General features: G+C 40.8%; 1 protein-coding gene across 2 annotated transcripts in view; it reads left to right on the top strand.

Moving 5' to 3' along the window:
- BZW2 (basic leucine zipper and W2 domains 2) overlaps window positions 1–11,729 on the top strand; it is a 58,117-nt gene that overhangs the window by 344 nt on the left and 46,044 nt on the right. The window contains exon 1 of one of the 2 annotated variants that reach the window (XM_048304278.1): window positions 16–136. The exons of the other annotated variant lie outside the window; for it this stretch is intronic. The gene's annotated coding sequence lies outside the window, so the exon portion shown is untranslated. Of the gene's footprint in view, window positions 1–15; window positions 137–11,729 lie in introns of those variants that run through there. 2 annotated transcript variants of the gene reach the window in all.

Below are 11,729 nucleotides of genomic sequence, written 5' to 3'. Positions count from 1 at the left end.
CCGGGAGTGGTGCGGGCGGGCGGAGGAGCCCGTGTGTCAATGTGTCCGTCCTTCGCTCCTCCATTGTCTCCCGCCGTCGCCGTTGCTGTCGCGCTCGCTCGCCCTCCCCGCCCCGGACCGCGCAACCACCCGACAGGTGCGGCCGGGACGGGAGAGCGCCGGGCGGAAGCTGTGCCGGAGCCCCGCCGGAGCCCCGCGGCGGCGCTGCCCAGGCGACCGCGGCTGCTGTGGGGCAGCTCCGGGCGGGCGGGCGGGCGCGGCGGCCATGGCGGGGCAGGGCGGGCGGCGGCGTCACAGCCCCGGTGTCGGTGCTGGACCCCGGCTTTGGAAATGCCGCCGTTCTCGGGTTTGCGGAGCACCGGCGGCGCTGGGTCCGCTGCGGGAGGGCGGCGGTGCGGACTCTTGTGCACGCCGGCCCTTCCTTCTGTGCACTTGCTTTCTTGCCTTTTTATGGCATCGGTTGGTTGGGTGGTTGGGCTTTTTGTTGTTTGTTTTTTTTTTCCAGGCAGGAAGAGCGGTTTATTTGGCTAAAGCGGCCGAATGGAGCCGTGGTTGTGCCACGGCATCGTGTCTCCAGGAGGAAGCGGGCGTTGATGGATCGGGGGGGAAGTAACGCGCTCGGGGTGTTCAGAGCGGTGCCTTTTGTTGGCGCCTTTCTAAAATTAAACTGTTGGTGGAAGAATAGTCTTTGTTACAGATCCAACTTTCCACTATTCCAGCGGAAGCTCGGTAGGCACAGGGACGATCCTGCAGATTCCCACCAAGGGACAGACTGAGGTTTAATATCCTTGATTTTTGCCTGTACCAGAGAAAAGAGCAGGACTCTGGTACTTGGTGCTTTTACCCTCCTTTGCCCTACTCTTCAATGTATATTTTTATTCCTTCTTTTAAGGAACCCATTTTTCCCCTGTAACTAATTTTTGAAGGCATAGCTTTATAAGCAAGCCGAACTTTTTCTTTCCTTAGTACTTGTAGCTCCTCTCAATCTTTACATATTGAAATTTCTCTTTCTAGTACTAATCTTGTTCTCTGTTTTGATATCTGTTGATGACTTGTTGAGTGACTTTCAGAAATGGTGAAGTCTCACTCATAGAAGAGCATGCTCTCTGAATATAGTGTATCTTCATAACTATTTGGGTAAAAAATCCAAAATATGATACAATTGTGTTTTAACAAAACAGCCAAACTGTGTATGTTTCCATGGTTTTAAAAATTATGGAAATACAGGGGCGTACCACCATTTAGTTTTACTTGCATCAACAAGTGTAAATAAAAGAGATTGGTTTGGAGTTCAGATTATAACAGATTCCCTTGACTTCTTTTGTGGGAAACCAAAAATGCCTTGAAGGAAACACTGTTGAAGCACAAGTGCTTTTAATATTCTGATCCAGAAAAATATCCCCATGTAGTGCTAACAGAAGTATGTCACTGGCTCAACCATGAACGCTGAAATTAGGGTTTAAGTGGTCTTTTGTTGGTTCACTGCAGGGTGTGAATTTTACCTGCTGTGAACAAATTTTGTGATACTACAATGCCCCGATAATCTCTGTGGCACTGTTAAATAACGAGAGCCTTCACGCTTCCTTTTGCATTCGAAAAAAACCACCCAGAACCTGTCGTGCATTCAGCATACAAAAGTATGCATATTACATTCCTTTTATTTAATATGAGAATGTCAGTATTGCCATCGCACCCTAGATCACAGAGTGAACAGTCAAACACAATTTTTCCTTGGCAGCCTCACTGGATCTTACTTGGTGACTAAGGCTACAGGAGTGCTCCATCTGCAAGGGTAATAAAATACTTTCAGTGCTAGTTAAAACATGCTTCTTGCTCTTACCTGGCTTCTGTATGACCTTCAATCCTGTCATATGCAGACATTTCACAATCTTCAGTTTATGCTTGTGAGATCATGATGAAGTGTAATTGCCTCCATTTTACGAACATAATTTGAAGCATGGAGGCAACAGGTGGTTTTTTTTCAAGGCAGTGTAGGGAGTCAGTGTCAGGGCAGGGAACTGGAATATGAAAATGTAGGTTCTGTGCCTTTGTGTCTTGCCCCTTAATGCATTTTCTTTTATCTGCTGCATCTGTTTGTTTCACATATTTAAGATGTGGGTATTACTGCTTGGTAATTAATAATTTACATTTTGGGTATTACAGTGGGAGAAGGAAATGTTAACCTGACTGTGATTCAGAACATTTTTTAGATTTTAAATTATATGTGTACATATTAAGAATTCCTTATTTCCTCATCAGGTGATACATCTGATACTTGTAATTTGTGAAGCAGGAACCAGTGGTGACATTTTTCCCCAGCAGTTTGCTGGTTTTAGTGCCTGGAGGTATGCTTGTGGGGATTTGTGATAGCTACTGTTACCAATGTATAGGTGATCCTAAGTGCCTGTGTGCAATTGTCAAGAGTAAGATTCATGCAAGAAAATAACAAGGATTTCTTTAATTAAGTAATATTCATTTTGGGAGAATGTACAGAGCAATAAGCTTTTTCTTGGGTCAAGTTTGGGGAGAAGAGACTGCTCTATGCCTTGGAGAGTGCACCATGAAACTCTCAGTCTTTGGACGTGGAAGAGAGGGAAAGGAAATGCTGAACTGGTTTCACTGTTTTCTCTCGAATGACCTGCCTTCACTTCTGTCTTGGAGGGTTGCCTGAATTCTGGCCATGTACTCTGCAGAGGTCAAAGTTTCTGTAGTCTCTTTCAGTGCCTGGGCTTGGCACGGTCAGAAACCTGTTTGACCCAGTACATTTTATCCAGGGGAAAATAAAATAATAGGTCAAACAAGTACGCATACTTCTATGACATATTTCCTAGCTCCCATCTCACTGGTTCACAGCTAGGGATTTCTTCAGCAAAAAGTGGTGTCTTTGTCTTTATATTTGAAGGCCTAAGGTAGCTGGTAGGCTTTTTGAATTTAAGTAAATTGTGTGTATGCAGCGTCCCATGATTATAACTTTCCTGACTGCTTGAAAGAGGACCTCTTCTTTCCTGTTTTTAAACCTGCTACTTCATGGTTTTGTTCAATCCCCAGCTCCCAGTTTTGGGAGCCAGTGAGGAATTGGTTCCTGTTCAACCTTGACATGCAGTCATGCCTTAACAGACCTGTGGTGTCCCCTGCCATTGTCTTTTTGCCAAGCTGAAGTCTTAGGTGTATTGAGTCATTCCAATGTAAAATCCATTTCATATGGTTGCCAAGAGTGTTTTTGTAGACTAGCTCTGTCTTCCTGCATGCCCTGGGCAATAGGAAATCTCCTTCAAGTGGAGCTGAGCCTTGCGGACAGACCCCCGCTGGGTTTTGGTCCTGCTGTCTCCAATCCTTATAATTATATCCTGGCCAAAGTTAAGAGGATCTAATAGGATTATTCATTTAGATCAATTCAAGTTCATGCAAGTTCAAGGGGTTTTTATTGCTAGAAACATCCTCTGTTTTTTCCTCTTGGATCTCACAAATAGTAATCTGTGGATAAGTTACTTCCGCCACCCCCCCCACCCCCCCACCGGCCCAGTTGATTGGCATTGTATAACTCTGATTTCTTTAGTGGTTTTATTTTATTTTAAGTGAGACATTTTTTCAACTTTCATCTGTTTCTGGATCTCAGGGCAGCCACTTGATCTTTGTTATGATCTGTCAACATTGCTAAGCCTGTTTTGTACCAGAGGGTAGACTATAAGACCACAAAAGAATAACTGAAACTGGCGAGCACTGATACGTGTTTGAACACAAGTGGTGTATCCACAATAGCCACACACAAGGTACTCTACAGCTGAGATGCTACTCTGAAACCTGGATAGAGATCTCCACCTACTACCAATGTGAGACCTTGCACAAAGCTAGGTTTTCTCTATACTTTGAACTTTAGGAGCAAATCCCAGGACTTGACTCTAGCTGTATCCAAAGTCAGGCAAGATGAGGCTTAACGCCTGCTTCATCTTCTCTTGAATCCTGACTTGAAGGAATTTTATGTGTATGGGACAGCAGGACACGAAAGTATTCTCCAAAGGATTGTCTGATCCAGACTATTGGATGAGCACGGTTGAGGTGAGCTCATCCAAAAGTGTTCTCCAGCAAGAAATGCAGGTCAGAGCAGTGTGAAGGTACCAGTTTGGGAGCTGAACATCCATAAGGTACTCCTGTCTGGGCTTAGTAGTCTGATTTAACTTGAGTGTTGGTGGTTTGCTCCAAGACTTGATCTGATTGAGCAGAGCCAGCCTTGGTGGTTTTGCACCTAAAATATATACAGAATAACAGCCACCTGTAGAATTTTCTTTAAAGAAAAGTGATCACAAGTTTATTTGTATAGGTTGCAAAGCTCATTTTTGAGCATATGCTTTTATTTTTATGTCTTTAACTGCTGTTCATGCCAGGGCAACCAGAATCTTCCCATAGTGGGGCGAGGAATAACAGTGAAAAGAAGAAATTTTGAGGTGTTCAGGTACTGTGATGATGATCATGGGCAGTGTAAGTGCCTTAGATGAATGTGCATTTGTGCTACCTGATTAAAAGCTTCCTTTGAAAAGGTCAGCATTGCTTTCACAACAAAATCGGATATCTGCGCCCCTTTCTCCCTTTATATACCCAGCGCAGGAAAAAAAGAAATTGTTCTTTTGGAGGTCGAGTTCATATTCTCTTAATTGTTTGTTCTAGATGGTTCTAGTATGAGCAACTTGCTCAGACAATACATATTTCGGGTTTTTTTTGTGTGAAGCTCTAGGTCACTGTGGTTTTATTGAATTAAAAGAAATCTAAGCTTTAAACAAATTGTTTCATGCCTATGAATTCCATGTAGGTAGGTACTTCCATATTTGGAAGAGATGGCATGCAAGTAGCTTTTTGCTGTTAAAGGCTGAGGTGTGTTTAGTGACAGCAGAGCAATGTGTGTCAGGGTGTGCCTCAGCACCTTTGCAAGATTAAGCTCTTTCCCACTTAAGCTTTGCTAGTGGTAGCAATACCCCAGTAATGCATTAGCACAGCTTTTCTTAAGAGTTGATTTGCAATGGCTTTTCAGATGGCTGTTTCTAAAATAAATTCAAAATTTCAGAGGTATAAAGCAAATAAAATTACATAAAGCTGCAGGGGAAATATATCTGTGTGTAGAAGGAGATTGAAAAACTACAGCACATAGAGAATTTGTACTGCTTTTGGAGATTCATGAGTGCAATACTGGGAAAAATAGTGTTAGCAGCATTTAGTGAGTGACAGTCAAACCTTTTTTTGGTGAAGAATGGTGGAGGCACTTGGGTTAAACATTTAATTAGATCTAATTAGTGAGTAATTTTTTTAACCTCCAGACAGGATTATTTAAACTCTGCTTACAGTCATGTGCAGATACATATACCTGTTTGTAGGCTTAAGGTTATTGCTTAAGGCAGAGGAATTAGATCATGCATTGAATGGATGTGTGCTCTTAGATTCAGATGGCTTTAGGAGACATCATCTTTTATTCCCCAGCTTATTTTCTGTCCTCATTCCTCCTGTGCAAATTCAAGAATTCCTGTGTCTGTGTTGCTCATAAGGCAGTAGGCTGTCACCCACATCTGTCTCTCTGCCTGCGTGTACTGGTGAAGTAATTCCATTTTGATATTTCATGAGCAATAAATCACCTGTGAACTGCCATGGTTGCCCATTAGACTAGATTTGATTTCTGAAATGGTTTCTTTTTCCATGGGATCCACTACTGATTAAACATGAATCTTCTCCTCAATTGCAACAGTACTTACATGTTAATTTAAAATAGTAATTATCTGTTCAAAGATAAATAAAATACTCAAGGATCACTCCGAGGTAATGCTGGTGTGTGAGAGGAAAATTGACAAACGGAAAAAACCTATTTTTTCTCCCTAGAGAGAAGTCTATGGAGTGCCGTAATACCCTGCCATGCCTGAAAACCCTTTTGAACTTGCCATACCATAATTCTTAAATGTAGCTGTAGATCTTGTAAGAGACTGCAAAAGTAAAAACAAAAAGCAAAATGGAGTCCAGTACCCACGTGCAGTGGTGTGGTGGCCATATTTACTGCACCGTAGTACTCTTCACCATTCTTGCATACTGTACAGCTGAGAGCAGAATGAAACACTTGAACTTCAGGGTTTAACATCTTTGGTCTTCTGTAAAATGTGGTTGTATAGTGCAAGCACAATACAGGGGACTCCTATGTTTGTAACAATTTGCTGGTAAACCTTCCAACTTGGATCGCTGTTTGTGATGGGGATGGTTAAGTGCAAGTGGCAGCTCATGTAGATCAGATTGCAGGACTGTTCTCACTCCATCTTTAGATACGTTTTTGTTGCTAAGCTGGTTTTAATAAAGTAAAAAGCCTTCCTCACACATGCCATATAAAACAAATAACCAATATGGAGTTACATATTTTGGTTTTTAAATTCCAGCAAGTCAGGAAAATACTTCCAGGAAGTAAATCGGTAGTAATTCCTACTTTGTCTATGAGAGCTTTTAGTTGCTATGTGTCTAAGAGCTTTTGAAATTAGAAATGTGGTTTTTTTCTACTACAGAAACTTCAGAGTGAATTTTAAAATTCACGGAGTCCTTCATACATAGGCATATTTTGGCGTTCTATATAAGGATTTGCTCTGCAAAATCTGAGCTATTCTTAGGTTGGATGGAGAAGTTTTGTGTAGAGATCACTTACAGTTTTTGCAGACTCATGGTGGCAGACAAAGATTACTGCTTTTATTCAGCCTGTAAGACGATGGATTACATCTAGTGAGAATTAGGACTGAGGACAGACAGGTCAAGCAAAGGAAATGCCAGACACAGTCTGGGACAGAGGTTAGCCAGGGACATTGGAAGGAAGCATCTTCTGTGATGTCTTGAATCTCAACGAGTTACACCCTTCTACAGTTTTCTCAACTACTGCAGGCAGAACAATTAAATATGGCTTTGGGGTTGTACTTCCTTGTAATAACTACTGTCTCATGTGTTTTCATTAGATGTGTTTTCATGCAGAAAAGAAGTCTAAGCAGTTCAGTGGTTTGTAATTTGCAAGCTCAAGTGATCCTTTGATTTTAGGTTTTGTTTCCATAAATAAAATCCTCTAGTTGTCTAGAAATGTTTTTAAGAGAGAAGATACATTCAGCATTCAAGTTATACATTAGTCATTTTTTCTTCTGATGAGACACGGGTGAAATCTTGGGAAGATACTACTGAGCATTAGCAGGTACAGGGCTTGTAATTTATTTTCACTACCATTTCATGCCTTGAGCAATAGAAAATTAGAAAAATAAAGTATGTTACTTCTTTTAAATGCTTGAGGAGAAGCCAGCCCTTTAGAAGAGGGGATGGTGAGTTTCTTTTCAATCTACAACCTTTGTATGCGCCAATATTGATGTGAATTTGGTTTGAGTCTGGTTGCTTTTTTTTTCCATGTCTCTGCACCTTTCTGAAGCCTGTGTTGTTAAGTCTCTTTTGTCTTAGGTCTGCTTTGACTATTTTCTTAATGTGTGGTTTCTTGTGACTAGACCTGAGGATCTCAAAACCATCAGCCAGTGCTATGGAAGCCCAGTGTTGTGCTGTTGAACACCATATTCTGCCAAGATGCTCGTGGGTTTCTTTCCCTACATTTTGTGTGAAAAGAGGCCCCAGTCAGTGTTCCCCCAGGGCCATGCGAAGCTTTGGCTCTGCCCTTAAAATTTATCATCCTGCCCATCAGTCTCAGTTCCCTTCCCAGCACAAGGAAACACCTACTTCTTCACTCATGTGAAACCTCATGCATGAGGCCTTTTGCCAGGTTTTAACTTTGTTTGTCTTGTTTTGTGGGGCCTTGTTAAAAGGCTTCTTGAATTAGAAAAAGTAAAGGAAGCTTGTAATTCTCTAGAAGAGCCAAGAGAAAGACTTTATTTTGTCAATTGTTTTATTCCTGTTAAAATGTTTATTGGTGTATGCTGAAAAGTGTCTTTTTCCCAATGTGCCCTGCCTTCAGTATGTCAATTTGCGTTGCTGTTGTGCCTCCAAGATTCCAAGATTATGATGACAGTGGACTGGTTGGTGATTTACACTGCTAAATCATCAAGGCTTCAGACTGTCAGGCCTCTCCTGTGAGGATTCTTGAACTTCTATCTGTGAGCAATTCCCAGCTCACTGAAGCCAAATGTGTCAAACCAAAGCATTTCATGGATAGCCTGTTTGATGCCAGGATTAATTTAGTATCTTAGTGCCCTCCCTAAGCTGTATTTTGTTGAAGTTTAGGAAGGCCTCATTGTGTCCCCATTTTCCTTTGTCCTGTCAGTTTAAACAATTGTTGACCTTTTTAGTAGGTATCAGCACTGCAAAAGCAGTGTTACGGTGTGAGGAGACAACATAAAGTCTTTTAGAGCTCAGGGAGAGCAAAGTGTTGGTGACTGGGGACAAGGACTGAAGGCCATGTTCCCCATTTATTATTTTCAACATACTTGTTACATTTTTTTTTGTAATCCCACAATAAATTAATTTATGTTGAAAACTAGGCTACGAAATTACTGAATAAAGTACTTTAATTCATGCTCCTTACAATTGGTTAATAAAGGCTCATATCAACATATTCTTATCTGAAATACCAACTTTATTTTTGAACCATTGTCAAGAATAGCAAAAAAATACCAGTTATTGCAAAGCCCCCAGTTGAGAGCTATGTTGAATATCTGCTCTCTTCTGTTTTAGATTTGAAAAAAAATTAATTTAGGTTGTCACTTCTCCTACCTTTGCATTTTTATCCTCCCTTAGCAAAGAACATATGCTAGCTTTTCTAGTTATTCAGCTCTACAGGGTGTATCAAATTCTCTAGGCAGAGCAACATTTGAGGTGGGGTACAAATGTGTTGGTTTGCATGGCCTTCAGCAGTCAGTTCACTGACTTGGAGAGTTTGGCTGTATCCATGACTGAACAGCTCTACATTCTAGGATTTAGCTAGGTTAACTGGCATGTCCTTCTGAAGCCTCAGAGGGACCAGCCAAGCCTTTCATTGTGGCTTCCAGAAAGAAAAAAATCCTTTAGCTGTCTCATTAGTAAACCTTTTAAATTCTTCATAGTTTGCATCTTCATAGGAAGTGAGTTGTAGAAATCTAACATAGCTTTTACTGGTGTTGTCGCTCTCTTGTACATATGTATGTATGCAGACACCTATAGATACACATCCCGTGGAATCCTTATTAGGTTATCTGCAGAAGCAGGTTGCTGGTACTGGTCTTTCCAGTGCATCAATAATGATGCTGTAAACAAGAAAATAGTTTTCCCTGTTAATAGTGTCAAATATCATTGTGCCAAGCTGATATAGGCCAAACAACCACAGAGTGGATGCATGCTTTCTCTGAAGGAAACAAGGCTATCTGGCATAGTGATGCTTTATGCCCTTTAAAAAAGATACTAAACATATTCTGGTTAGAAATCCATAACTCCTGCAGTAATGCTTGGCTTCAGAAACTGGGTTGGGAGTGGGTGGATGGCTGTGGTCTGATGCTGAAACTATGCTCTCAGCATATTTGTGGTACGCTGGATTTTGAAACTTCTCAGCCAGTAATGAAAGTTCTGTGAATTATTTCAGAAAGATAAACAAGCAGGTCTACTGAATTATCTATAGAACTGAATAGTGTACAAATCCTAATTGCCTTATTGTTAATTTTGGGTGGGTAACTAAATTCTTAACTCTGCCTGAGATGTTTATATCACTCAGCTATAGACTTTCACACAGATGGCCAATCTGCAGGTGTGAAGTTTGATCTGATTCAGATACCTAAAAAGTGCCTTAAATCTGAAGCTGTGAAGCTGTTCACCCACCTCACTCTTAAGATGGGCAAGCAGGATATTTTAGATAAGCTATTTTCTGGGAATGTTTATGTTTCTCCTTATGGTGAAAATAGGCAAGAATTGCAGGGTCAGACTTAGGTGTCATCATTCATTTTTAAAGGCAGGTGAAACACACCCAATTTTTGGGTTCTGACAGTTGGCTGTTTAGTCAAGAAAAGTCGATAGGGGTTTTGGCTTATCTGATTGCCTTCTAAAATGATCGACAATGAAACAGGGAGTGGTCCTCACAACCAATAGTATCAATTAAATTGCTGGGGTTTGCATTGAACTGAGCTGACTGACAGCTCTCTGTGCTTCCATTACCAGTGCGTGAGCACAAAGCACTGCAGTGTATTCAGCACTGCCTGCTGCCTCTGTGGTGGAGTGGGGTAAAATATTATGTACCTGCTCTGGTCTACATCTGGGTGAAACAGATGTCTCAGTAACTTCTACTAGCTTCTTGTAATGTGATTAAGCTGTTAGGAGATTATGCTAATACTGGAAAATAGATACAAATTAGTGACACAACAGGCTAGTTGCTCTATTTCTTTTCTACCTTGGGTGATTTATATTGTTGCTTTATTTGACTTCCTTTTGTGGCAATGTTTCTTCCTTCTGAGATTTTGGCCACCTGTATATATAAATGTATTTTTGACAACCAAGTTTTCATCTGATTGCAATTATGATCAAAATTGCATATAATTACCACTTTTTGAGAAGCAAAACTTTAAAAGCATTCATAAAGCCATTGCAGTGCACTATCATTATAGATAGACTGAATTATTTGGATTCAGTTTGATGTATTTCAAAGTCTCCTGAATATGGATTACCAACAGAGACATATTCTTGGTTTTATACATTTATATTTTCAGGTAAGTCTTGCATTTAGTGTCATTTATCTTTAGATATAGCATGGAAGAAGATTAAGAAACGCAAACTTGAGCTGTCAAAATTGAGAGAAGATGCAGTGCTTTGAGAATTTTCAGGACTGTGTCTGTGTATGATATTCCAAAGTACAGGAAACTTTGCCAGATGTGATTGCTTGGCATTTGAACTTTTGGTTACCAAACCAAAGCTGATCTCGCAGTTCTGATGTGTGAATAGTGTTGGAGTCCAATACTCTCTGACCAGCATCTTGTAGATACTCCATATGTGGAGGGTATGATGTTTAGTATCTAATTTCCTCACCTGAAGATAGTTGATGTTACATGGGATTTCTCATCTAGCAGAGTAGTACAAATTATCCTGAAAATGTCATACCATTTTAAATTACGCATAACAAAGCAGTTGCAATACACAGTTCAGTCACAATACCAATGTGATTCCCATTACCAGTCTTGACAGTATTCTTGGTGGGAGTCCCCAGTTTTTGGGAAGAAATAGGTAGCTTGAATGACAATATGTCTCAAAGACTTCTTGTTTTCATCACTGAAGAGAACTGGTTTGAATGTTTTCCCTCATCTTACGAGAAGAAACCTAAAGTCCTCCTGCAAAATTAGTAATACAACAAGTTGAGCCAGGATAGTCCTCTTGGGATTTTTGTTTACTTCTCCTAACCTGACCTTACTCAGGTGCCACCCAGCTCTCAGTGCTGTTGTAATACTCTAAAGTGGAGTGTGCTGTCATGGGTGAGTAATGCTTGTCTTGTGTGTTTGTGGATGTAAGAGATAGCCTTCTCATATCAAAGCTTGGTTTACTGGGAGAAATTTGCCTTAGGTCTATAGTCTCATCTCTGGAAGTGGCTTGTAGTGTTGGTATGTGAGAAAAGAAACAGAGAAGAAAAAAAATTAGGTTGAGGGAGGAGAATGTGGTGGCATAAAAATATAGATAGAAGGGAGTGCTATATTTCTTTCTTTTATGTCCTGTCAAACTCGCAGCAATTTTCAAGTGTAGAAGCTTGTATCATTCATGTGTTTAATAGCCCTTGGCTATTAAATAAC

Source organism: Corvus hawaiiensis, chromosome 1, assembly GCF_020740725.1.
Source record: "Corvus hawaiiensis isolate bCorHaw1 chromosome 1, bCorHaw1.pri.cur, whole genome shotgun sequence".
NCBI lineage: Eukaryota > Metazoa > Chordata > Aves > Passeriformes > Corvidae > Corvus > Corvus hawaiiensis.
This window is presented reverse-complemented; position numbering and strand designations above follow the sequence as displayed.